The sequence below is a fragment of the Plectrocnemia conspersa genome, unplaced genomic scaffold (genome assembly GCF_051122295.1).
Source record: "Plectrocnemia conspersa isolate PC_06_02 unplaced genomic scaffold, ASM5112229v1 ptg000013l, whole genome shotgun sequence".
Lineage (NCBI taxonomy): Eukaryota > Metazoa > Arthropoda > Insecta > Trichoptera > Polycentropodidae > Plectrocnemia > Plectrocnemia conspersa.
The window spans coordinates 14,818,221-14,844,121 of record NW_028277177.1 but is presented as its reverse complement, the minus strand read 5'-3'; the positions used below and the strand labels follow the sequence as shown (position 1 = coordinate 14,844,121).

The 25,901-nt window shown below is 29.0% G+C and overlaps 1 protein-coding gene across 4 annotated transcripts in view; it reads left to right on the top strand.

The window, feature by feature from the left end:
• Positions 1 to 25,901, top strand: part of kek3 (leucine-rich repeat, immunoglobulin-like domain-containing kekkon 3 protein) — a 216,922-nt gene that overhangs the window by 173,690 nt on the left and 17,331 nt on the right. For all 4 annotated transcript variants that reach the window (XM_088201741.1, XM_088201739.1, XM_088201740.1 and 1 more), the window contains one exon: positions 10,731 to 10,808. The gene's annotated coding sequence lies outside the window, so the exon portion shown is untranslated. The remainder of the gene's footprint in view (positions 1 to 10,730; positions 10,809 to 25,901) is intronic.

Here is a 25,901-nt window from a genome sequence, read left to right as displayed (position 1 = left end):
TATATTAATTGATTTAAATGTCATAACAAAAAGAACAAGACGTGTTAATACACATGCCACAACAATAATGTACATAATCATTTTGTAAAATAAAATACTTGCTATGTTAAGTTATGTTTACTAGTATTTTTTTTAAATAATAGCAGTTTATACATATCAACTTTGTCTTTAATTATGGCTTTTGTGATAATATGTTTTTAATACTACTGTAAAATAAACAATTGTACTAAAATTAATGACTATAAAAAATGTGTATTTATATAATTATTAAAAAAAAATTTCATGATATTCAATTAAAAAAAATACATTAAAAATTGTTAAAAAATAAAAAGAAACCATTTTTTTGATATTTTGACAAAAATTTTGATATTTATATACATATAAGTATATTTCTAGTAAATATATATTTAATATACCTTATATAATAATACATATATATATTATTACAGTATTAATATAACTAAAAAGCTATTTTTTGCCCTAAATATGTAACGTTATTATAAAAATATCACCGTTAGCTTTTTTTGACGGCCTACTGAAGGGTAAATTTGGCATTTCATTCGTCATCAAGCTTCTCCTCTCCCTTTTGCGTCAAAATTATGCCTCAATGAAGAGACATTTCGACGAAAATCAAAAAATCTTTATTATATCTTACCATGAAGCATTATTTAATATAGAAAAATCATACGATATTTAGCAGTGTGAAACTGTGAAATTGGTATATTTTACCTAAAAGAGATTTTCATTTTAGTTAACAGTTAAAACGACACGTTTCAATTTAATACGCTGTGGAACATGTAAAAGACTATTATGCTAAGCCTAAACCTTTGATAAAAACATGTGTATTTTGTGTGAGCTGATCAATACTATTCAAAAGCACCGGGTATCGCGTGTAAGCAGAGATCCTCACTAATGATACAGTTTGTATTAAATGGATTTTTAATGGTTTTTTTTATTTTGATGATAGAAAAATGATTATCTTGAAAATACAATATAAAATAAATATATTACAAATTATTGAATTGTCACACATGTTTGCTTAATGAAGTTGTCGCAATCTCAGTTGAAGTTATCGACTATTACCTAATTATTAAATGTCAAAAGTTTCTGTCAAATATGAATAATAAATATCCCGTGAGACTTCAAATTGGATACACGAGGATGTTGCAATTGGATGCTTTGCTGCCTTATTTCTATGGAGTAACCTCTTGAGATATCAATATATAATATGAATACATATAACAGGTTTGACATGTTTAAGTTTTAACATTCTGTCTGAATCGCATTATTAAATATAATATATATTGTCTATTTCCGGAAAAAGTTTTTCTTATTTTTTTTTGTAAAAATTACGTCGGTTACGATGCAATAATATAAAACTGATAACCTAATTTGCCACGAAAGAACCCTCGATTAAATTTGTGGTGTTTTTTCGGCCAATTCGTTCGATAGGTTTTTATTTCATTCCAGCTTGTTAGTTCAGCTCGGGAGCAGACACCTTCGTTCATCGGTATGCTGATGGCAACCTCAGGTCTTTGGAATTCATTAAGGAATTGCTGTGGGGGAATAGCGGTTGAAAAATTCAGAAAGATACATATATGTACTATATAAAGGCTGGCTTCCATTTTGGTACCGTGGCATCAGAGTAATATTATGGGTTCACAAAGTTTTTACGCAATTATATAAAATTATCAATAATATTAATTTTAAAGTGAGCAATTATTTTTCCTTAATAGTCTGCATTTTATAAATAAAAATATATGTTCAGTTCAACTTCAAAACAATCGTATATAAAAATTAATGGAAACTTGAGTAAAAAATGTTGAATAATTCATTTTGTATGAAGGATATCATGACGCATTAGGTCAACCTGTCAATCTTATTTTTTGCATAAATATTATTACTATTTCGTTAGATCAACCATTTAAAAAAACTATGAAATATTGATGAAGAATCAAAAATAAAATGTAATTATAAAAAGGAGTATTATTTCTATAATACATATAAATCGAGTATTCCTGTCTGTAACCAAAATCTTGTTTTCTTTCTTTCAATGGCCTTATTTCTAAGTGTCGTGACCAATGTGAGTTGTATAGTCAAACCGAGATAACTTTGCACTAAGAGGATGAATAAAGCCACTTAGTACAAGCTTATCTGGGTTAGACTTTAAATGTACGTTATTTCGATATTTAACTATAATAAAAATGGAAATTAATGGAAATATATATCAAGATCCTTATATAATAGCAGAAAAAATGAATACATATTACATTGAGAGCATAGAAGAAATTGTGAATTCAATACCAAGGATTAGTAATTTAGTACAATATAATAATAAAGCAATAATTGTAAAATTTACTAAATTTAAATCGGTATCATTAGATGAAATTTATAACATAATATGTAAATTTAAAAAAGGAACTAGTACTGATGAACTAGATATAAATATAATTAAAGAAACATGGGAAATAATAGGAACTAAATTAAATTATTTAATAAATAAAGCACTCTCCTTAGGAGAAATGCCTGAAAATTTAAAGATTGCTACTATTGTACCTATACCTAAAATAAAAAATAGTAAAAAAGTTGAAGAAATGAGACCAATCAACATGCTACCGTGTATAGAAAAAATAATAGAAGAAGTAGTAATCAAACAATTAAAGGAATTTATTACTTCTCAAAATATAATATGTGAACAACAATCGGGATTCAGAGAAAAGCATTCCACTGAAACTGCATTACAAGTAGTGATAAATGATTGGCTGTTGGCTAAGGATACAAACAAAATCATTGAAGCAGTTTTCTTGGATTTCATGAGAGCCTTCGAAACAATAGACAGAAAAATAATGTTAAAGAAATTGGAGAGTATAGGTATAAGTGATATAGTTTTAAGATGGTTTAATAATTACTTATATAAAAGAAAACAAAAAGTTAAAATAAATAATGTATATTCTGAAGAGAAATTAGTGTCTTATGGAGTACCACAAGGGTCTAAATTGGGACCATTGTTATTTGTTTTGTATATTAATGATATAGTTAAAAACGTGAAAAAATGTAAAATTCATCTATTTGCGGATGACACATTAATGTATTGCATAGTTGATAACATTAAAGAAATTGTAAATAATTTAAATAATGAATTAAGTATATTAGAAATATGGTTCAAGAATAATGTACTTAAATTAAATGAGAATAAAACTAAATGTATGTTTATTAATTATAAAAATGTGTTAGATAATAGTACCAAAATAGTAATAAATAACTCTAGTATAGAAATAGTGGATAATATAAAATATTTAGGAGTAATTGTTGATACAAAATTAAATTTTAAAGAACATTGTAATTACATATTAAAAAAAAAATAGTAGAAAAATAGGTTTATTATCTAGATTAAGAAATATATTAAGTATAAATACAAAAAAAATAATTTACAATAGTATAATATTGCCTCATTTTAATTATTGTGCAACACTATTAAATATGTTAAATAAATTAGATAAACAAATGTTGCAAAAATTACAAAATAGGGCAATGAGAGTAATCTTAAATAAAAATAGATTAACTAATTGTAAAAGTATGATTGAAAGATTCGAATGGTTGAATGTTCAAGAAATATTGAGTATGAATGTTTTAGTATTTATATATAAGTTAGAAAATAATATGTTACCAGAATATTTTAATAAGTATTTAATAAGAAATAAAGACGTACATAAATATAATACTAGAAATAGAGAAAATTTAAAGATAATTAAGTATAAGAAAACGAGTACGGCTAGGGGAATTATGTACGGAGGTTTTGATTTATATAATAGTCTTCCAAGAGAAATCCGAAACAGCAAAAATATAACGGGTTTCATAAATGGAATAAAAAAACACCTTCGTACATATAGAAATAAATTATAATATTAAGACTTTATTATTGTATATTTTTATTTTTTCTTTCTGTTATGTATTTTTTATATATTTTTATATATGTTTACTAAATTTGTTAGATGTAAAGATTACCTATTAAGCTAAATAAATTAATAAAATAAATAATAAATAAATAACTGTTTAAACAGAGATACTTAATAATTTTAATAACTGGTCTTATTTATTAATTACACATAATATTGTTTTCTTAAAATTATAAATTTCGTATATTATTATTACTGCAAATACGTTTTTGTGTCTTAATATGAAGATAATAGTCGAAAATTTAAATTCTCTGATTTTCTTAAGCAATTATCACCCCAGAATCCTTTTTATATTTTTTTTTAATTATATTTTTTTAATGACTATCTATAAATTAATATTACACTATTCAATTTAATTTCACACTTATTAAGTCAACTTTATAAAATTTTAGTTCAGTATATTTATTTGTGATTATTTACTATTCAAAACACCATGTTCGGCTACATAGACAAAAAATATTATTTTGAGTTGATTATATAAAAAATATAAATGAAGTACAACAACTTTTTGACTAACTTGTAGTTAAATAAATTGGAACAGACACATAAATTGTATTACACTATTATTTTGTTTTTAATTAAGTTTAACTGCTTTATCGCGTAACAGTAACACGCTTTTGAAAACTCTTTAAGTTGCTCGTTAGTCTAGCTGCACACTTTGTTAGCCTCCATCAATATTGACTCTAGCAAAGTTACCCATACACAATTCTTGACACAGCTCACTTGTAACAAACCCTTCTCGCAATGAATCGATTCAAACAGCGACCGTGTATCCTGAGCGAACTGCGGTCGGTTGCCCATTGCCCATATTTACTGAAAATTTGCCAAATCGTGACTAAACTATCGCCTATACTTTACCGCATTAATCACGTATAGTTCAATGGCACATCATCGCACCCGTTGATTGTCGTATCGCGTGAACGAAGCGAGAAAATTAAATTAAACGGCGTATATCGATTGGGTTTTGCTTTTGCAACACGCCCAAGAGTTTATTTTATCCTCAAGGTATTCGAAAGTTTTCAGTTAATAAACTAAGACTAAAACTAAAGTTTTGAATTTGCTTCGTTAACTCAACTTCTACGTTGCCGTTAATAGGTTAAAATTTAATTTAACTTAACGGAGAATATGTGTATGTGTACGCGTTAGAAAATTATTGTATCTAAGCATATGTGTTTTGGCACACTTGCTACGCGTGTACATGCGTTTCGTTTAGTATTATATAAATAACAAATATTAAAGAGCTAATGACCGTATAACAATATGTAGTATGGCTCATAAAAAACATGGAATAAATGGACGAGCGAGAAAAAGTGAAAACAAAGAAACGTGAAGTGTGTATATTGACAATTTATTATTCCTACATAATCAGCAGATATGTTTATCGCTTATAGCTTCATGACTTAGTAATATACATATATCTACTCATTAGCAAGTTATTTTCACAACTTTTAAGATTTTGAATTTAATTATTAATGAATTGAGTCATAAAACTGTTTTCAAACACTCTTGTAGCGAGCGCTGTGTCGGGAAAGTTTTTGTACCGTTTCATGGCTATTAAGCAATAAGTTTTATAAAATCAGATTAAGACAAATCTTGATTTTTAATAGCTCTTAAACCTGCTATGAAACAAACCGGTTGTTAATAAAATATTTTTATATATAATATATAATAGTATATTTTCCTGAACGTATATCTCTAATTGTATTTTATTTTATGTAATACGAATTATGAAAAACGGTAATATTATTATTGTAAGAAGTACTAAATATACTAATTTACAATATTATTGTATGATGCAGTATGGCAGATAATAATTAATATTGCCATAAAAAAGTGGTTGTAAGTTCAAATTTTAGATGTTTCGAATAATCTTATTTAAATAAAATATTCTATTAAATTATTTTCATTAAAAAATACCATAATTGTGTATTAATATGATCTAAAAATGAACAGTTCACAATACTCATATTTTTAGACATCTCAAGGCAAATAAAGGATCGTATTATTATATGCATTATTGCGATTATTATATACCTAGTATTATATTTGATTAAAAAAGAGAAAATATATTGACAAAAATAAATTATTCTTATATTTTATATTACATATAGAAAATGAAGATTAAGTAATAAATATTTTATTCCTATTTTTGTGCTTTATTATTTTTATATATAGTATATTAAACGATTATTATACATGTAGTAACCATACACGCTAAGGTTTATATCATAACCTTATATATTATAGTATGTTCACCTTAATTTTAATTTTCTTATGTACAGCAGAAGCAAGTCTTGTAGTAAAATGCAAAAACTTTGAGGTGAAGTATCTTAAAACATGAGTCAAAAGATCATTTTAAGCTCAGAAAATAATCATTTAATCTGTTTATAATGTACACATCTTATTTAGTATATTTAGACATTCATTGTCCTAAAAATATCATATTTTTAATTTACATGATTTTTAAAATTCCTTATATGTTTAAAAATATAAAAATATTTTTTTTTCATATAAACCTATTTTTGTTGTTCGCGTGCAAAATAATGCTAATTATAACTAGTAATTAAAAACTTAGGTTTACCCAGAATTGTCATATTATTAGATTCAATATGATATAAATGACGTTGCAAACCGAAAATTGTTGCGTTGGCCCGAAAATTCTATATATAATAAGCTGTGAAAATTGCATAGCGACAGATTACACCGTTTAAGAATTTTTGTTGATTCAGCAAATTAACTTTCTAATATATAGTATATAAGGAAAATTTTAAATAATTTTATTTAAATAAAAATAATTGTGATTTTTAATTTCTATCAAGTCAGTGAGATTAGAATTAATGATTATTATTTAATTATAATTACAATTGATCGTCTCAGATAAAGATTTTTAGATTATTTTAATCTCACCGTTAAATGTCGTGATTATAAATTCAAATCGAAAATATAATCAGTTTTTCCAAGTAAGCTAGATTTTTTCTATCTTGACTTCTTTCTTAAAAAAATATTAAAATATATTTTATTTTAAAAAGAATAAATAAGTTATATTTAAAAACCCAACATGATTAAAACCTAGCAAATATATTTTTATTTACAGAAAAAAATATAATAATTTCAGTTTCTTCAAGACATTATCGTATTTCATTTCATGTTAAATTATTTTTTTAATTGTCTCATCTTAAGATTGTCTTTCAAAAGAAAGAAAAAGCGGCTAGCACTTTTGACGTTCCTTTTTTCCGAAGCCTATCCCTTTGTCAGAATATAAATTTTAATCAAGCGTAAATTTCGTGGCGACACCAATATTTACCCCCTTGGTGCGCGCCCCTTATCAGCGCTCCGATAAAGCTGTATCTCCGCGGAGGGTAAATAGCCGAAGGATGGGTGGACGGCCTATCCAGGTCCTGAACATCAATCACAGGTTCCGGTCGAGTGACCCACCAGCTCGCCACCCTTCCGCCGGCATGGGGGTCGATCATGGGATCCACCCGTCCTCCCGTTGCCCGCTTTGTTAGTTTTGAATACATTGATCCTTCAGATTTACTGTTTATCCGTTTTGTATTGGACTGCTTATTGGGATGTTCGGAGCGTTTTGGAAAATTTACGAACGCGCCGAGTACATGTATAATATATTATGTATGTTCCATGCTTGCAACTGTTGAATACGGATGTAACATATACGTTTGTGAGAATCAAAAATGACATGTGCTTTAAATAAAAATATGATATGTACATATTCATAAATTTGTGCGAACATATTTTTTCTCTTTAGTAGCATATTGAAATTTATGTACTGTAGTACAGTTCTCTGAATTTACTATAGTATATCTGTCTTTATTTTTAGAACTATCAAGGGATTACACTACTAAATATTTCATATAAGATACGTGCCCAATTCTACTGTCCTCGTACACGATGCATTTGTGACTACCCATTATGAACTTGTGTAAGAGCAATTAATAATTGACCTAATACATTTTTTGCAAAATATACTTTAAAATGCGTAGGAGCTTATCATTGACACATTTATTATATCTTTATACTTAAATAGTGGCTTACTATAACCGGTAAGCTAACTGTATAAATTCAGATTTTTTAACTAGATCATTTACCTGGTCGAAATTACAACAAAAAATAAAATGAAGCGTTCGTATTGAGAAATAGATCTTTCTCTACTTCTTAATACGAACTGTAATTTATCAACTTCCAATGGTCTAAGACAAAGTGACTATATTATGCTTTACTTTTATTATAACCATTGCAAATATCACTATAGATAAAACATAAATAGTGAAACAAATAGTTATTGGATGATATTGCATATGCAGATGATATTGACATCATTGATTGTTTCAAATACTTTTTAAGACGTGCAAATGCTTGTATGTCTTTTCAGAAACGTAGTCGTTTTAGTGACTGGAATAACCACGTCTTTCTTGTTCAAAAAAACCTTCAGATGGCTGTACAGCGTTTATCGTAGAAAAATAATAGCTGTGGTATAGACAAGATTATTTTTTGAAAGGTAGACTATTTATGGGGGTTGATTAAAATTATGTTAAGGAGATGACTATGGGTTAATGGGAAACAAAGACTCCTCTGAAAAATGTGGCGGACAATCTTGTGCTAGTGAAAATATGGTGAGCTAAACTTCCACTTAACCCACTTAACATGACACGGGCTCCCTCGGGTTCTATCTTAAAAGAAGAAAAAGTAACCCAGTGTCTACATTGCAATGAAGCAGTCGAAGACCACACGATATTTAGATGCCCAGCATAGACAGAAAATAGTCCATGACGAAGAATGCAGAAGCTTAATCGTCTTGAGTGGCATTTGCATTGTACGTAATGAGGATTAAAAATATAAGAATGGTGCAGAAGGCATACTTTAAGTGAGCCCTTGTCGTTTAGATAGATTCATTTGAATATTATGAATAAAACTGAGAAAAGTGTGCCAAATTCTAGCTGCCGTCTATAGAAATGCGTTTAATCGGACACCGGGTAGCGGTGGCAGTTCAGATAGGGTTTTTTGAGTGAGAATTTTAAAACATCCCTAACTTTTATTTGTATTAGATAATAGTGTATTTTTTGTTTTATAAATAGTATTTAAATGTATAAAAGTATGGCTATTTATTAAAAATGGGTGTATCAAGTAAACCTTGAGCACCAACGACTCTCTTGATTGCAAACTTTTAAGCAATAAATTTCTGAGAAAGTTTTTTAGATTATTTTGCGACGATGGCATTTAATGAGTCACTATAACAGCAGATTATATCAACTGCAGAGTTGTTACTAAATTCTAATATCGGAAAATATATTAAAATACAAAATTTAATGTGGGCCGGACTTTGAAGTCTGCAAAGTGGCTATTAGAGGAGCTCATGTAGATACAAAAAAGCGTTGGTTGAGTAGATTTATCAGCATTAGAATCAGCAACGCGTTTAATGGTCTAGAATTTAAGTATTGTTTTTATTTACTATATGTCATAAAGTAATACGGGTCAGTTTTATTATTAATATAATTTATATTGTGAAGAAAAAAATACTCTCTTGGGGAATCGAATCAGTAGTTGTGTATTATTAGCCCAGTACCTTTTGAATTCCACTACTCTAGACTTTAAATTATTCCGGACCTTACTATAACAATCAAAGTGAATTTCATTTTCCTTCTCGTGACAGAGGTCCAAAAACTTATTACAAAGTTTACGCGTTACTGTTTGAATTTCATTTCGCATTGACTTTATTTATATGAAGGTGATAATGGAAGATTCGGAGGACTACAGTATTAATAACATATATATTTATATTTTTTGTTGGTCTTTAAGCGCCCATTACACAACACTTATTCCTCCACAAAAAGCGATTATATTAAAAGTTAATACAATTTAAATGGCTTTCGTGTTCTTTGTTTTCGATAAATAATCACCCAATTTACATTCAATAGAACTAAAAAATTTAGAAACACCAACTAATCATTGGACCATTTCAATAAAACTGAGCTATCATAGAGGAAAAATTTACAAACAGCTACTCAAAATAAATTATTTGTAAAATACCACTGACATGTCTAATTTGCCTAATTATTACTTAATAATAAGTGTATCGACAAACAAAGATTAAACATAAGTTAATTAAAACAAAAACAGTATTGTTATTAGTACTGTTGCAAAAAATGCAATTCAATATTTTATGTTTACATACAAAATACTGTAATAAAAACATAGATGCAATATATGACATTACACACGTAAAATATAATAATAGTTTATCCTACTTGTTAATTTTGCATTTAAATAAATATAACTTATTATTTATTTGTATTAAATGTGTAATATTTAAATAATATAAATTTCAAAAGCTATAACAAGTCATTGTGATTTATAACACACGCTTTATTCATTATTGTAGAAATAAATATAAAAAATATATATTTTGTGAATTTTATTCCAATAATATACATTTTTCCGACAGCCAATATTCATTGTTAAACCATTGCCTGAAAGGTAACATATTGTATATTTTAACTGACGCAGAAATTGTTATTTCAGATTAAATATACAGGGGTCTTATAATATTTTACAATAAATGATAAAAACGTCTTTGTTATAGTTTGAAATACAATGTTTATAACATGTTTGTTACATATGCTATTTAAATTGCTTATTTTAATATTATTATATTATAAGGTCAATATTAAGAGTTCTTTTAAAATATATGTATATATAATATACATTTAAAATATGATAAATTGATTTATACTTTGTTTTGTTTTATTTTTGTTTCAGTGTTTCAAGAGTCTTTTATAGTTCGACGTCAAAATTGAATGAAAACATAGCATCCGGACTTCCACAACAAGCAGACAGGTAAAGTTAATAATTTAAGTAAATAAAACTACCCAAACATTTTTTGAGTGTAATAAATATTATCGAAAGTACACTGATAGAAATCATGGGTTATGTAGTATTCCTTTGGGTGAAGTTAGGTGGGATCTTAGGCAATTTCATTAAATATGCAAGGTTAACGCTCGTTTTATATTCGCACATAGGTCGTAAAATTCAATGCCTTTTTTCGATAATGATGGATGAAGTTAAAAGCGGGTAAACCGTATAATATGGAAAAAAGTTAAACTAGAACGCAATAAAATTAAAAAAAATGTTTGCTCATGCAAATTGAATCTTTACTACGTCTAGAGCTTTATCAAAAAAAAAAAAAAAAAACATTTATTTTATTCTTTGTATTTTATTTTAAAAATATAAAACTTCACAAAAAATAAAATAAAATAATACATTAACTCTATAGTTATATAAATTTTCAATATATAACATAACATAATATATACTGACGAGATGTTCATTGAGGCAGTGAAAATATCTTCGCTGATTGTGCAACCAGCGCTGCTTATTTTATATTATGTATGCCCTATATCAAATTCGTTTAACAATAAATCAATAACAGTTTTAAATAAACTGCTTTCAGAAATTCTTTCTATTTTATCCTTAGATTGTCTTTCAATATTTATATTTTAACAAATATTTTATAAATCTCAATGCATTTTGTATGCGTAAAAAATTTTTTGACCTTGATATTAAAAATCATTTGAAAAAAGTGAACCACATATTTCATTAAAATGGGAACAGTTAAAGATTTGGTACTATTTAAAAAGTTTAAGCAAATTAAAAAAATCATGGATAATATTCTGCATAAAGTACCTTGTTTTGATTGCTTTTTTATTGTTCGTTTATTCGTTAAAAGTACAGGCCGCTTGTAAAACGCGTTTATTTAACTATCGTTATAAGTAGCTGACTAATTTATGCGTTATTTGTATTTCTAAAGTATAATTAAGTTGAACAAAATTTCATATAATATGATATTTGTATTTATTTACATTATATTTTTTTCAATGGTCTATACCAGGTGTGGGTAACCTTTCTATTTCTGAAGGCCATATTTATTTATCTGATTCAACATAAAGCCGCACTCAAGAAAACGTTGACACCCCCCTCCCCAATGTATATTTTTATTGAAAAAATCACAAAAATATAAATTGATATTTATTGTTTAAAAAAACAGGAATGTTATACACATTTAAAGGAATCATATTATATTATATAATAATTTTATGTACGGAATATTTTTAATCCAATTTAATTTATTCTTATTTTCATCTCATTTTTTTAAACTCTCTCTCAGTCATCGAGCCACGTATCTACAATAAATATACATAATAAAGTACATGCTTAATTAAAAATATTTGTTAATGTTACAATTTACCAACTTTTAATGGCTGATTTGTCTGTTTTCTGTTGGAAAGCATTTGAATATTTGGTTTAAGCATAGACGTTCGCAGTTTCAGTTGATCTTCTAAATTTGTGTCAGTTGTCTGTGATCGTAATTGTGTCTTAATTTGTGTTAATTCTTTGATCAAAGGAAATATATTTAATTATGAAATTGTGTATTCATTTTATTTATATATATTATATCTTGCGAAAATATTCATGTGTCTGGCAAGCTTGTTGAGAAGCTGGATGGCTTGTGTAAGAGGAGCGTTTAGCTACCTATAATAAGTAGTTTCTGGAGTAAATTTTAATATTATTATTTAATATAATAAATCCAGTAATAATACTTTTATTGCATATAATTTTATAGCATTACTGAAGCATATAAAAAAAATAAAAGTGGCAGTATGTTTTAATATTAAAAGGTCCATGAATTGGGATGCAATTGTTTGTTTTCCCTGGTCGAAATTTGATCCCGCCCATCGTCCGGAAGTCTTCGGGGCTGATGTCGATTTATGATGATCGTTATGGTAAACGTTTAGCTGACTTCGGCGCTTATGGTAATGTTATGGTCCGCAGCCAGTCCGGGGGCGCGTGAGGACCTGCGGGTCCCGATTTTATGGCATAATACCACATTTTTATGATAAGGGGGAGAGGTTTTATGCGAACTTAATCGTTGTGCAATCCTCCTTATATGTACGAGTGGGAAAACGCGCGCATACATTACGCTTTCATAAGAATTATACTCATCTTTTTTTACGACGTCAATTCGCTCGCCTCTCCCCAAAATGAAATGTTTAATTTGCCGAGATTCCTCCTTTATTTTCCTCGGTTAAAATATTTAACGAAACACTTTTGGATTGAGCGCGAGGGCGGTTTGATAAGTTTTCTGGTCTGAAGTAATAACAAACAACATTTTTTTATATATAATTTGTGACGATTCAAGTGAGTTTTATAATTTTATGTATATGTGTATGGATATGTATATAGGGATGCTTGGAAAATTAAAACAAAGATAAAAAAATATTTACTTTTAATAACGTTTAAAAAATCCTTTTATAACTTTTTTGATAGACAATATTTTTATGAATCATCTGTAAGTCAGATGTAATAATTTTATAATCATTTATGTAATTTTGTTTTGCTTTAAATTTATGAAACCATTTTTTCAGTTTATAAAATCATTGTTAATGTAAAAAATAAAATAATTACTAAATAAACATGCAATTGTGGGAATAAGGAATTGATACAATCATTTTAAACACATACTACTGTCTGGTAAAGAGCTTTTGTATCTACTAGTCCTAATTTATATATTTACCTTCCGAATATTTAGTATGCTTTTTAGAGCCTGTTCTAATTATATATGTAGATAACTTAAAGTAGCTTAAGTTATTCTAAAAATATTTGTTTTACAATCTGGGGTTCATATTATATTACGAAAATTAAAATATATTTTTTGTCACTCTGCGAAATGTCAACATGTCCCTTGTCGCTTAAATCGACTCTTGAGTGCTCCTTGCCATTTATTGCCAAATTGTACGCTTCTTCATAAGTAGTATCATTTATCAAACACGCAAACAGTGCCACCCACTTTGCATCAGATTTAAAAAAAATATAATATAAAGAATACTCCAATATGATTTTTGTGTTTGTTCATTGTGAACTGTGAACTTTCCGAACCGCCCTCGAACCGTAGTAGTAGCGCCCGAGAGTTTCCCGGCAATAGCCCGAGAGCAATTAGAGGAAAATGATCGTTGCGAGGAGGGAATCTGGTCGGTGACCGAAGCCCCTAGACCCGTCCCGGGACAATTTATACTTTCTCAAGTGTAAGGTTATTCCCGGAGCAGTTGCATAATTAAGAGGATTTAAGCGAGGACGTAATGTGGGATAACAAACGGCGGGGAATTAGCGGCAGACAGAAGCAAGGAATGGGCGTAGCTATGCAGCTACAAGGATCGCTCCCAAGTCGAGAATCTTGCCCCGATGGCTCTTCTTGGACTACTGAATAATTCCGTTTGAAATATAAAAGGCGCCTCCCGCAAAAGGATAGAACGTTTCACTAATTCACTTAACTTATCTTCGCTGGCTAAACAATTGTGCTTTTCCCGTCGCTTCAACTTTTGACATCAACACCGCACTGCCAAACTTTACGCAATACTCGTATACATAAACTATTTAACTCGGTATACAATTATATAAGTAGGTTAAATATGTCTGTATAAAATTTTATATAACTGAATTTTATAGTTACGTATAGTGGCAACTCTTACAAAGAGTTAGTAGCAGTACTTTAAAATGAGATATATAGTTTATATAAAATAACATTTTTAAGAAGAGAAACTTTTCAATAACAAAGTTAAAAATGATTATAGTAAATGCTGATCTCTTTGCATAAAATAATTTAAATAAATGGTGTAAATTCATAAACATAATTAATAAGTTAAAAATGTTTGAAAATGTAAAATTTTCATTGGTAAATGTATTACCGTTCTAGGTATTAGCAAATTAGTATTATTTGTTAATTTTGACCCAAATAAGATAAACAAATATTTGTTTAGATAAACATATTTTAATCAATTATATTGAACGGTTTTTATTTTTTTATCGCACTTATTGCAAATGGCATAAGAGAGCAACTAATCGCAGCTATAATTAATCAATAATATTTATTTGTTTCGTGAAACCTAATCTAATGAAATTGATTTTTATTTAATATTCTTTATCTAAATTAAAAATTAATATTAGTGATCAATACTGTTGTTTTTTATTTATTTGATAAACTAAATTTTACCAAAAGATTTTAATAAAAAAATATTATTATGATATTTCTCAAATTGATATATTTATAACGCATTTAATTGTATTAACTCATTGATATGCAATAACCATAACATGAACGTAATTATCAATTAAGCAGTTTAATTACTGGTAGTGATATATGCGACGATTTAATCTGCAAATATGTCACAGTCCGGCAATATCAAAATTTATCATCGTGGTTAATCAATATGAAATATATTCTGCGAGAATAGTACATATATTAATAGACATTCATATATATATAGCTCCTATTTATTCATACGTACGTATTTAATATAAAAACATTTAGGTGTGTGGGTTAATTTGCATTTATGAGAGCACCACTGCATTTGCGTTAAATTGAAAAGGTTAACTTCCACTCAGTCATTAGTGCTACAGATATATAGTGTCATTTAGCCGAATAGGACAACACGCTGAAAACGCGGCCGGGTTGGCAATGGAAATATCTGGAAATCGCTTCCGGGAAGCTTTCAGAGAGCGAGCGCTTCAATTAAAGATAAACTTCGTAAAATTCAATTTCGGCAAATGACGAAATGCCATCGTAGACGTTAAACTATTCGTGATCAAAGGAATCTTGATTAAAACTTTCCTGGGCTTAGCTTAGAAACAACAGAAGAAAGGCTTAATTTTTATTTTAATATCACTCTCTTGGTAAAAATTATATTAATATATTATAAGTAACAAAAAACATTTTTTTTCGGGAAACATTTTAATTAGGTATGTATATACATATATATTAAACATTAGGCCATAATTCATTCCGTAAACTAAGTTCATTCCACAGCGTAAAATTTACACGAATTAATTGTTAAAGTGACAAGCCAATTCACTAGTATGTGAACCGATTCATTTGGTATATTAACCACTTTTGCTAATGACTCGATTTTGTTGCCGTCTATGTATTTAAAATAATATTTAAAAAAAACATTTCATAATATACAAGTGTGACCATTTCTTTTACTGCAAATGTTATATAGGTTCAACTTCAACTTTTACAGAATAATAAAAACCATGTAAGTTCCAGTTAATTAACTTAACAGCAAATCTAAGCACATTCATACTTATGTATAAATGAATATTTTTTTCTACATGTTTAATCGTCTTGCTTTTTACGGTTATTATATATATGTATGTATGTGTGTATATGATAAATCAGGAATATATGTTTTTATAGATCATTTGAAAATTACTTAAATCGTAGAGTTAAAAAATCATGTCTTGAAATTCTAAGAGTCTTTGCTGGTGTGGCAAGTGACAATCGTTCGTTCAGGGGTAGTCCGTGGCATTTTTAATGATTAGCAACAGTCAGTTGTTCTAGTGAGTGGTGATGTCTTGATCTTATGATGATCGCTCGATGTACTTTGCTCGTGATGATCCATTGATGTTCTCCTGATGATCTGCCACTGCTCTCTCTATACTGACGTGACAAAGTGTTACATATTTTATGTCAATCTCTCGAGGTAACTTTAACGAATTGCTGACAACCAGTAGAGTTATCTTAAAAAACACACTAGATGTAATTTTAGCGGCTAAAGAGCAATGCCATTTGATACGAATCTAAATATATTGTCTTCGGCGTACTTTGATTCTTGCCGCGAGTTTTTTATGAATGCGGTAATGGATAATTATTAATGCCTTTTAAAAGTTTAAAAGACCACACAAAAGCCCTCGTTACGTCCAGGAAAAAAATGTTTCACATAAAGAGCACGTAATTATGCTCCGATGTTAAATAAATAGCACTGAAATACAGCAATGGATATGCCCGTATTTCTTCAAATATAATTACCAATGGAATTTACCCTGAAATTTTTGAAACGCATTTACGCATTATGCTAGAAATTTATATAATGGCACTAGCTTCTAGTATGCTGCGTTATTAACTAGGGCATCATAAAGAGTGCGCAATAAAAGGTATTTTTAAAGTAGCGCGTATTTCTCAAGATAAAAAACCGAGTATCTTTATCGATTTACTGTGAGTCTCTGCGATGTGCAGATTGAATATCCGGTGCTTTTCAATCGTCACACCAAGGTTCTTAGTAGGGAAAAGCCTGTCGAGAATATATCCAACAATATGGTTGGAGTGAAAAACAGGAATATCGCAAAATTAAATTAAATTAAATCAACCAAAAATAGTTTATAAAATCAGATTAGCATCCTTTAAAAATGTAGGCCTGCCTACAGTTTATTAAATCCATGGTCTGAATCAGCCAATATTAAATTTTTAATACACAATAATCCTTGATTTATGTATACATAATTCTGACATAATTATATCATAGATGCAATTAATTGTATTCAAATTACATGATCAATAACAGAACAGTACTGATGATTTTTGTGACAATTGTACATTTACAAGAACGTCATATATCTTATTCATTATATTGTAGCGTAGCGACTTTGCTTAACTTTGATTTCATCATCTGAAAAACGACAACTTCCGAAACAGTTTTCATTATTATTATTTATTTTTATATGATTTTAATAAATAAAAATTGCCACTTACTCAACATCTCATTCGTTTGCACGCATTTTCGTTTATCACTCAGATCTTGTATAGTTCTATATTGTGTGTATTTACAGCAACGCTACGCAAAACCGAGTGAATTAACTGCGGAGCTGCTACGGCGTTGAACGCCGCTTTTAGCGACGCTATAACGACGCCATTGCGTGACTCCGTTATTCGCTTTACTTTCGCTTTTTTTTATCCCTTTTTTCTTCTCCTTCTGCCTTTCGTGTCCACTCCCCACGCGGTTCCCTCGTTACCTACCTAAGGCTTTTCGTCGAATATTCCCAAATGGCGGAAATCTCGACGACGAGAGCAGAGAACGCTCTAAATCTCAGTCCGGAACGAATGTCACATTCGCGACGAACAAGATCCGTTTTTAGATTTATGACGCGTTTAATAATTCATATCAGCTAGTAAGCACTGTTGACGTTTTAATTTCGATCCAGGGTTTAGTTCGAGAACTTTTCGCTCCGGGGACGATTGTTTATAAACTACGGGATGCTCATAAATAGTATGCGTATATAATATTATTTTAATAAGTCAAAGCAAGTGATACATACAAATAAATAATACAGTTTCGTTACGTTTAATTTCATAAATGATATTAGAACAAATTTTTATTTTTATAAAACACACTGTATATGATGAGATTTGAGACAATTTTATTTTCTCATTTTATGCGAAAATAAAATTGAACGAATTCCCAAATTGATTCGCAAAAGTGTATCGCATTTGAGTAAAATTTCAAATAATCTGTAATACATATGTATATATCCAATTTGTACACGAATATAAACTTTATTTTATTGATTGGAATCGGATTTTACGTTTAGTAGTATTATTTATCGTTCATAGAATTAAAGTTAAGAAAATAATGTTCAATTATTACACACCACGTAAATCGCAATTTAATTTTTTATTTGTTTAATACATACATATAAACTATATGGCTCATTGTTAGTGATATTTCAATACCTAATATGTACGATCTTGATTTTAATTAATCATTACGATATTTATCCGTGAGATCAGGAAAATCTAAAAACCTATGATTATTTGAAATTATATATATATAAAAATCACTAATTTAGATCTTCCAGTCACGATATAAATTTAAAAAATACATGTTCCATATAGGATTCGAGCCCAGGTATTTACTTATACCACTCGTCAATCATGCCGGTTTAATTATAAAATTAGCATTTTTATTGATATTTTCCAGGGCAATCGACAAGTCAACAATCGTGGCTATTTTAAATAACTTATGACATATATTATTGTGAAATGTATAAACGAGCTAACTGTAAAGATTATAGATATATATATATAATTTATAGATTTTTTAAATGTTGATTCGTAGCTGACTCGTAAACAAAAAATAAAGAAAATAGTCAACCAGATATCAATCTTAATATATATTAGCTTATTTTTGTTGGAATCTATGCTTAAACCGCCCAAACTTATAATCCTTTCGCAGGCCGCACGAATATACACAACCATATATTTTTACTATACTGCTGTATCACAGCTCATGTGTGTGCTACTTGATGTATAATAGTGACCATTACTATGCGCCTATACAAAAAAATCCATTATGCTCCATCAATATCTAATAGATCGTACTATCTAAAAATCACCTCAGGCTACGGTTCACAGTATTATTTTATTTATTTTTTACATATGTGTTTTCCTAACTTAGGTTTTGCCAAACTTTCACAAGAAATCTGTGGATGTCTTTTTATAGTAATCTATGTGGTAATTTGTATATATAAAATAAAATGTTAACAACTTTTCCAGGGTCTATTTTAACTGCAAATATATACTACTTGGGTGTATTTGCAGTAACAAAAAAGACTTAAACCGTCTGCCCCAAATCCGAGAGGACTAGTTTCATATCTCAGATTTCAGTAGCGCCATCTCTTAATTGTAGCATATGTTTTGTAGGTCTAGTTTCTGACATTCGCCATCGAAATATTTTTGGCGCTTCTGAGTTATTATATGTATGTCAAAAATATGACAGTACATGTTTGCTGTCAGTCGGAAAATTAATATGGAAAAACGAGCTAACAATAAATTTTGTCTTAAACTTGGCAAAACTGCCAGAGAAACGTACGAAATTTACACATTCTTTAATTTTTATTTTTTTTATTGTAGTGATTTATAATATGCTGGTCATACTTTTTCAGAAGATTATTAAATGCGTTATAAATATTTATCTAATAATTAAAACGACTATTCTATTTTTCTCTCAAATTTTCATTATATTTTTCCAATAGAACTTGCAATTTAAATATTTGAGCGATACAAAAATTTTACTGCATATATTGCTGCAAATTTTACCAAAAGTTTATTTTTTTTTAAATAATATTTTTAGACATATTGAAATTACAACGATATATAAATTCAGTAATACGCAATTTTTATTATTTAACCCTTGTTAAAAAAAATAACTATTTTTAAGAATAATATTTACAACGATAGTTTCGAAAAGTAATTTTACTTAAAATAAAATAAATTTCTAGATTCATGGAATTATGCTAGTTGCTTCACATTTATTTTAATCAATTAATAAAATAATATACTATTCCGTATAGCAACAAAGACTACCACATTACAAACTTTCTGAGCAGTTTAAAAATGTTAGTAATTAATAAAATAAAATTGTTTAATTGGACATTATATGTGGTTATTGAATTGACGGTCATGATAGATTCATTTAAAGGCAAATTTGGTTTTTGACAATACGTTTTAGGTGGTCTAAATTCATTCTCTTTGTCATGACATTATTGTCATTAAAATAGTCGCACAATGTGATAGGAATTGACTTGTCATTGTCAATGTTATGTTACATTGTCATGAGCGTGGCATTTAAAACACTTACTTATAAATGTACTGAAAGATAAATGTGGTACTAAAAGCAAATAAAGTATATATTATACATATATTTTATTTGCTCTTAGTACCCCAATGAGGAAACATCAACAATAAATTTAATCGGCGGTTTTTTAATGCAGACCTCGTCCGCGTTTTCTGTTTTTAACAACTATTAAATTTAATAATAGATCGTTAAAAGTTGTTATTACAAAAAATATTTAAGTTCGCTCATTTCATAAAATTCATCTCTCTCCAAAATTTCATTCAGATGATATATTAAACGTAATAAGTGATAACGGCCAACAAAAAGCAGTCTGTAACTTTTTCATGACAGCGATTCTGAAATAAGTCACGAAATTAAGCAAAGCGACTCAAAGTTTACGAGACATGACACTCTGGTGTCCGAGAGATGACAAGTGGACATTGAATTACATGTATGCTCATATTTCGAAACTTGAGCTTGGATAACGTTTTTCAACTCAATTGTGCATGCGTTACAGACGCCCAACTTTGCTCTCGACCAAATTGAAAACAAACCAAGCACGCTATCCCTAAAGTTTATTCTGCACTTTTTATGCACTGAGCTGAGGAGAGCTTTTTATATATATTGTAGATTATGCTGAAGTATTTTTTTATTTTTGCGCTTCTTTGAGGTTATATTTAAGAGCAAAGATTGTCTTAGATTAATCTTAAATACAAACTTTGCTATATTAGATGCTTATTTTAAATAATTTATATAAACTTACTACAATGTAGTTAATTATTAATTTAATATCTTACGTTCGTGTGATATGAACACTTAAATTGTATTTTTATTGCTGCAAAATAGAAGGTTGATAACGATATATTAACAAGATTTTCATTTCATTCGTGGATTTTATTTGATCGTTTAAATGCCCATAAAACTTACATTGAACTAAATGCATTTTGCTATAAAGTGCAGCTGTAAAAATATTGCTTGAAAAATATCATATAATGCAGAAAAACAATGAAATTTTATATGTATTCGCAAATGACCATCGTTTTAATCTGATCGAATATAAATCAATTAAATAGATTCGCAGTTTGACCGCATTAGAATGGAAATTTTCAGCAATTACGGTGGCTGCCTTTATGAACAGTTTTAACTACCAAATTTATTTGAACGATAGTATAAAACGCTAACGCCATTATCCAAAACGCGTAATATATTGAAAATTGACAATAAAGTTAACACTCTATGGCGAAAATTTATGCTGGGGTTTAAAATTGCTTTGACACCTCTTTAAATGAGTAAATCTTTGGATTTTTTGACGTTTGCGCGTGCCAAATAACCATTAGCATTCTCCATACGGCGCACACATTTGAAGTGACTTGAATCCGTAATGAGTCCGAATAAAACCTGATTACGCTAAAACCCAAAAGTGGGGGAAAGGACCTTTTTAAACGCCTTGCGCGCCCCGGGCAGACAATTCTGTACCTCGAACTAAAGCGCCCGGGGCACGCTCGAATAAATCGCACAAGGGCTCCCGCTGCAAATCTGGGAACCCTTGCCCTTACGCATTGTTTGACTAAATCACTTCGCGTCCTAATCGACTAAACTGACGTGCTTTCATTCGTTACAAAAATATTTCATATAAAAAAATATGAGTTAAATTCCTTGTTTTGTCAGAAGTTCTTCTAAAAATGTATTGTTTATATAATACATACGTTTCTAGAAGCGTTATTCAGAGAGGTTTGAACCGTTTTTTTTAATTATATTTCATTCTCTACTTATTTATTTTCATTATTGACATAAGCCTAAAAATGTATTTTTGCCACCCAACACACCCTGTTTCACATATAATAATTCTTAATACTTTTTAACATTATATGTTAGGTACAACGATCGTTAAAAATATTTAAAAACTATTTATATATTAAAGCGAGATAAATCGTATCCTCTTTAATATATTTTTAATTTGTCACTTAAAACTTCATCGTAGACATGAATGAAAGTCACTTCCATCCATAAAAATGTGTATCAAAAATTTTAGACCGGTCGCTTCCTTTCTTCAACACCTGCTTATTTTTTTGCTATAATTCTTTATAAATTTATCTTTAATCATTGTCAGTGGATTTTATTGGACAAGTAACACAGCTTTCGTCCATGCCACTTACTAATCAAAAAATAATAATAGCAATAATCAATCGTAATATTTTTTCAAGTGGTTAAATTGCGCAAACTAAAGATTTATAAAGTTATATTAGATTTTAGCGGCGTATATACTTTTTTTTAAATTGTCACTATCACGAAAACTTTTAACTTTTCAATCGGATTTAATTTCATTGGTTTACCTATATTTATAAATTTGCAATATGCAAATTTCTACCACTAGGAAATTAAGAAAAAAAACTCTCTCTTAAAAAATGATTTTGAATATTTTGTTATGTCTTTGTACTTAATGCTGTGTGGACCATTTATCGACTAGATCTTTTGCCGTGGACGTATAATCTTGGACCAAAATTCCGTGGAACTTTGTCGTGGATCCGTCAATATGTGAGTAGTATGGTACTCATCAGTGGAAGATCTGATTGGTGCGACAGTATAGCGGAGGTTGATCCTTACTGCGGTGTTCGTATGGTGGAGTCCGTTTCATGACCGTATATTGTCCACAGGTTTGTAGTGTCTGCCGGTGTCTGTCCTCTCCTCATTGAAGACGAACCTTATGCTTCCTCTACACTCTCTGGAAGTTACCGAACCAAAGGTCTACCGAATATGGTCGAGGTCGCCGAGACATTAGAGCGGGATGACCCGAGCTCGACCGAAGTAGCCCCGAATTAGCACATTATATTTTCCGTCCTTGCCCAACCATGGCCTACTTCCAGAGAGTGTGGAGGAAGCATTAAGTATTCAGGGCTGCAAAGCTTTCTGATCAATTACAATCATGCAGTGATCATTCAGCCAGTCGTTGCAATATTTTGGTCTTACTGTGCTTTTTGTCTTCCAGTGATATATTGCTTCCCGTGACCGTTTCGCAACTGTGAATGCACCGGAGAACCCTTGCGTGTTATTTATGTGACCTCTTTTTCTAGTCGTAACGAGGAATTTTTGTAGTCCCATCCTTTACACTATACACTCAATTGTTGATGAATGATCATTTTTAGTCACGACAATTGACGCGACTTTCAAGAATAAGATCCCCACAATTACATAAAAAATAATGGTATATACACATCACAATCAAATTCAAAACTTTGATTACATGTGACATTAGTTTTGATGAAACATCTTGGACTGAGAAGCACAGCTATTATAATACAGTAAAATATAATGAAAAGCTTTCACGAAAACTAATTAACTCACTAGTATAATAACATGTTACTACGAGAAAACTTGTATAAATGAACATACAAGCATACATTATTTTAAAATCATATTTTTTTTGATGTATTAAACGTTAATTTCAATACGATAGTTCATTTTTAAATTATATGATTATATACAATACACTTTACTAGTTTATAATCATTCTCATAGTTTTAGTTTAGTTATGCGAAATATTTTATGATGGTTTCTGGTATGAAAATATGATTTGATTGTATTGAAAATTTCTTAAGATTAGTATAAAAAAAGTGTGCTATATATATATTTTATAGCTTCATTTTGAATGGCATGCAGTTTAAAAACAAGTAATACTGATGTTACTCTAAGCCAGACAGAAAAATGTTAAGATAGGTAAGCTCAAAGCAAGCTTTTCAGAGCAAAGTTCCAAAATGTGTTTATTAAAATTAAGCTTGTAGTTCAGGTGTAAGCCTAGATTAGTAGTGGCAAAGCTTTTCTACGTTTCGTAAATATAATTGACTCCATTTTATTCTGGTTCATTATAATTTTCCACCTCTAGTAATATTTATTTTTTGCAATTCATTTGCGATTGATTGGCTAACTGCACATCGATTAAAATCGATGTGCAGTTAGCGTACATAAAATAAAAAAATAGTAATTTGTTATTTACTCTACAAAAAATAATTTAATGTTTTTTTATACCCTTAAGTTATTTATAGCATAACTTTTATTTTCTTTGCTACTTCAATAAAATTTTAAACTTAAAAATGATTAGTATAGTGTAAATTTGTACAATATTTTTAAAACTATTCCAAATTATCTTGATGCTTTATTTTTAGATAAGTCAATGGTAACCGAATTACTTATTGAATTGCCTCGACAAATAAATCAGATCGAACGCTTCATTATTCATAGCTCTGCTGAGCCTCGTTATATCAATTCGTCTGCCCTTGAAATTAAGGATTTCAGGTATAACTTCCGACCACTCCATTTGACCCGTCATAAAATTAATAACTAAAATCCCGTAATTTACGAAAGTGGAGCACGAATTTTGCCTTCATTTTCACCGTGAAGTATTAAATTTAATAACTAAATTAATAATTGGATTGCTGTGTAAATTGCATAATATTAATCACGCTTTTCACAAAACGACATAAGTGCCAAGTTGATGAGAGAGTGTTTTTTATTTGTGCTAAAAAAATAGATTGTGTAATTTACTTTTTGCTTAAAATTATTATTATAATACATACATATACCATCTAATAAAGTTTTTAAACATCTTTTAAATATAAATATATATAGACATATGTACGTTAATGTTTGAAACAGATGTATTCACATTTTTCATGCGCCGTTTGATTTCAATCAGAGCAATTTATTCCCAAATTTATAGCCATCGATCAACTCTCGAGTACGTATACATATGTCCTAGGTACGTTATCGTGGAAAAAACCAAGAAACGTATGTATATATCAACGTGACATTTGGATGGGAAATTTATAGCATGTTATTTCGCTAAAGGTTATATAGATTTTTTACACGTTTTCCCCCATAGGTATACGATTTTGATGTCGCGAGGAAAACTATATACCTACATATGTAAAAATGTAATCGCACCTAATTTCGTAACGGCATAGCGATTCCCCGGCGTTCTTTTCTCCCTTTGCTTTATTCAGTATGACAAGCCAGCCATAAAAGTCATTTTCTATTATCCTAAAATATACGAGAACAACTCGTACGCGTTTGTTTCTTCGTCGAGTGAAGAATTTTCTTTTCTACGAGCGATGGCATTTTTCATTAGAAACACGCACATAAAGATATGTCTTGATAAAATATTTTAATATATCTATTTACTGCAGTTTGGACAACGGCATAAATGTAATTTTAGAAAAAATAAGCAATTAATTTTATTGAATCAATGTACGTTAAAAACTACTGATGATTTGCATGTGTATTTTTAGCTATATGGATCATAATTATTTTTGCCATTTATCACAATTATACTCAATTTTCCCCGCTACATCAAAACTTAACATACACCGCTTTTAGTGTATAAGTAAGTGCAGTATTAAATTATTCATATATTGTGTAATATGTTTTGCACTAAACCGACAAACAACTGAGCAGTTGAATATGCATTTTCGTTGCCCGATGTGTTTGCATTTATATT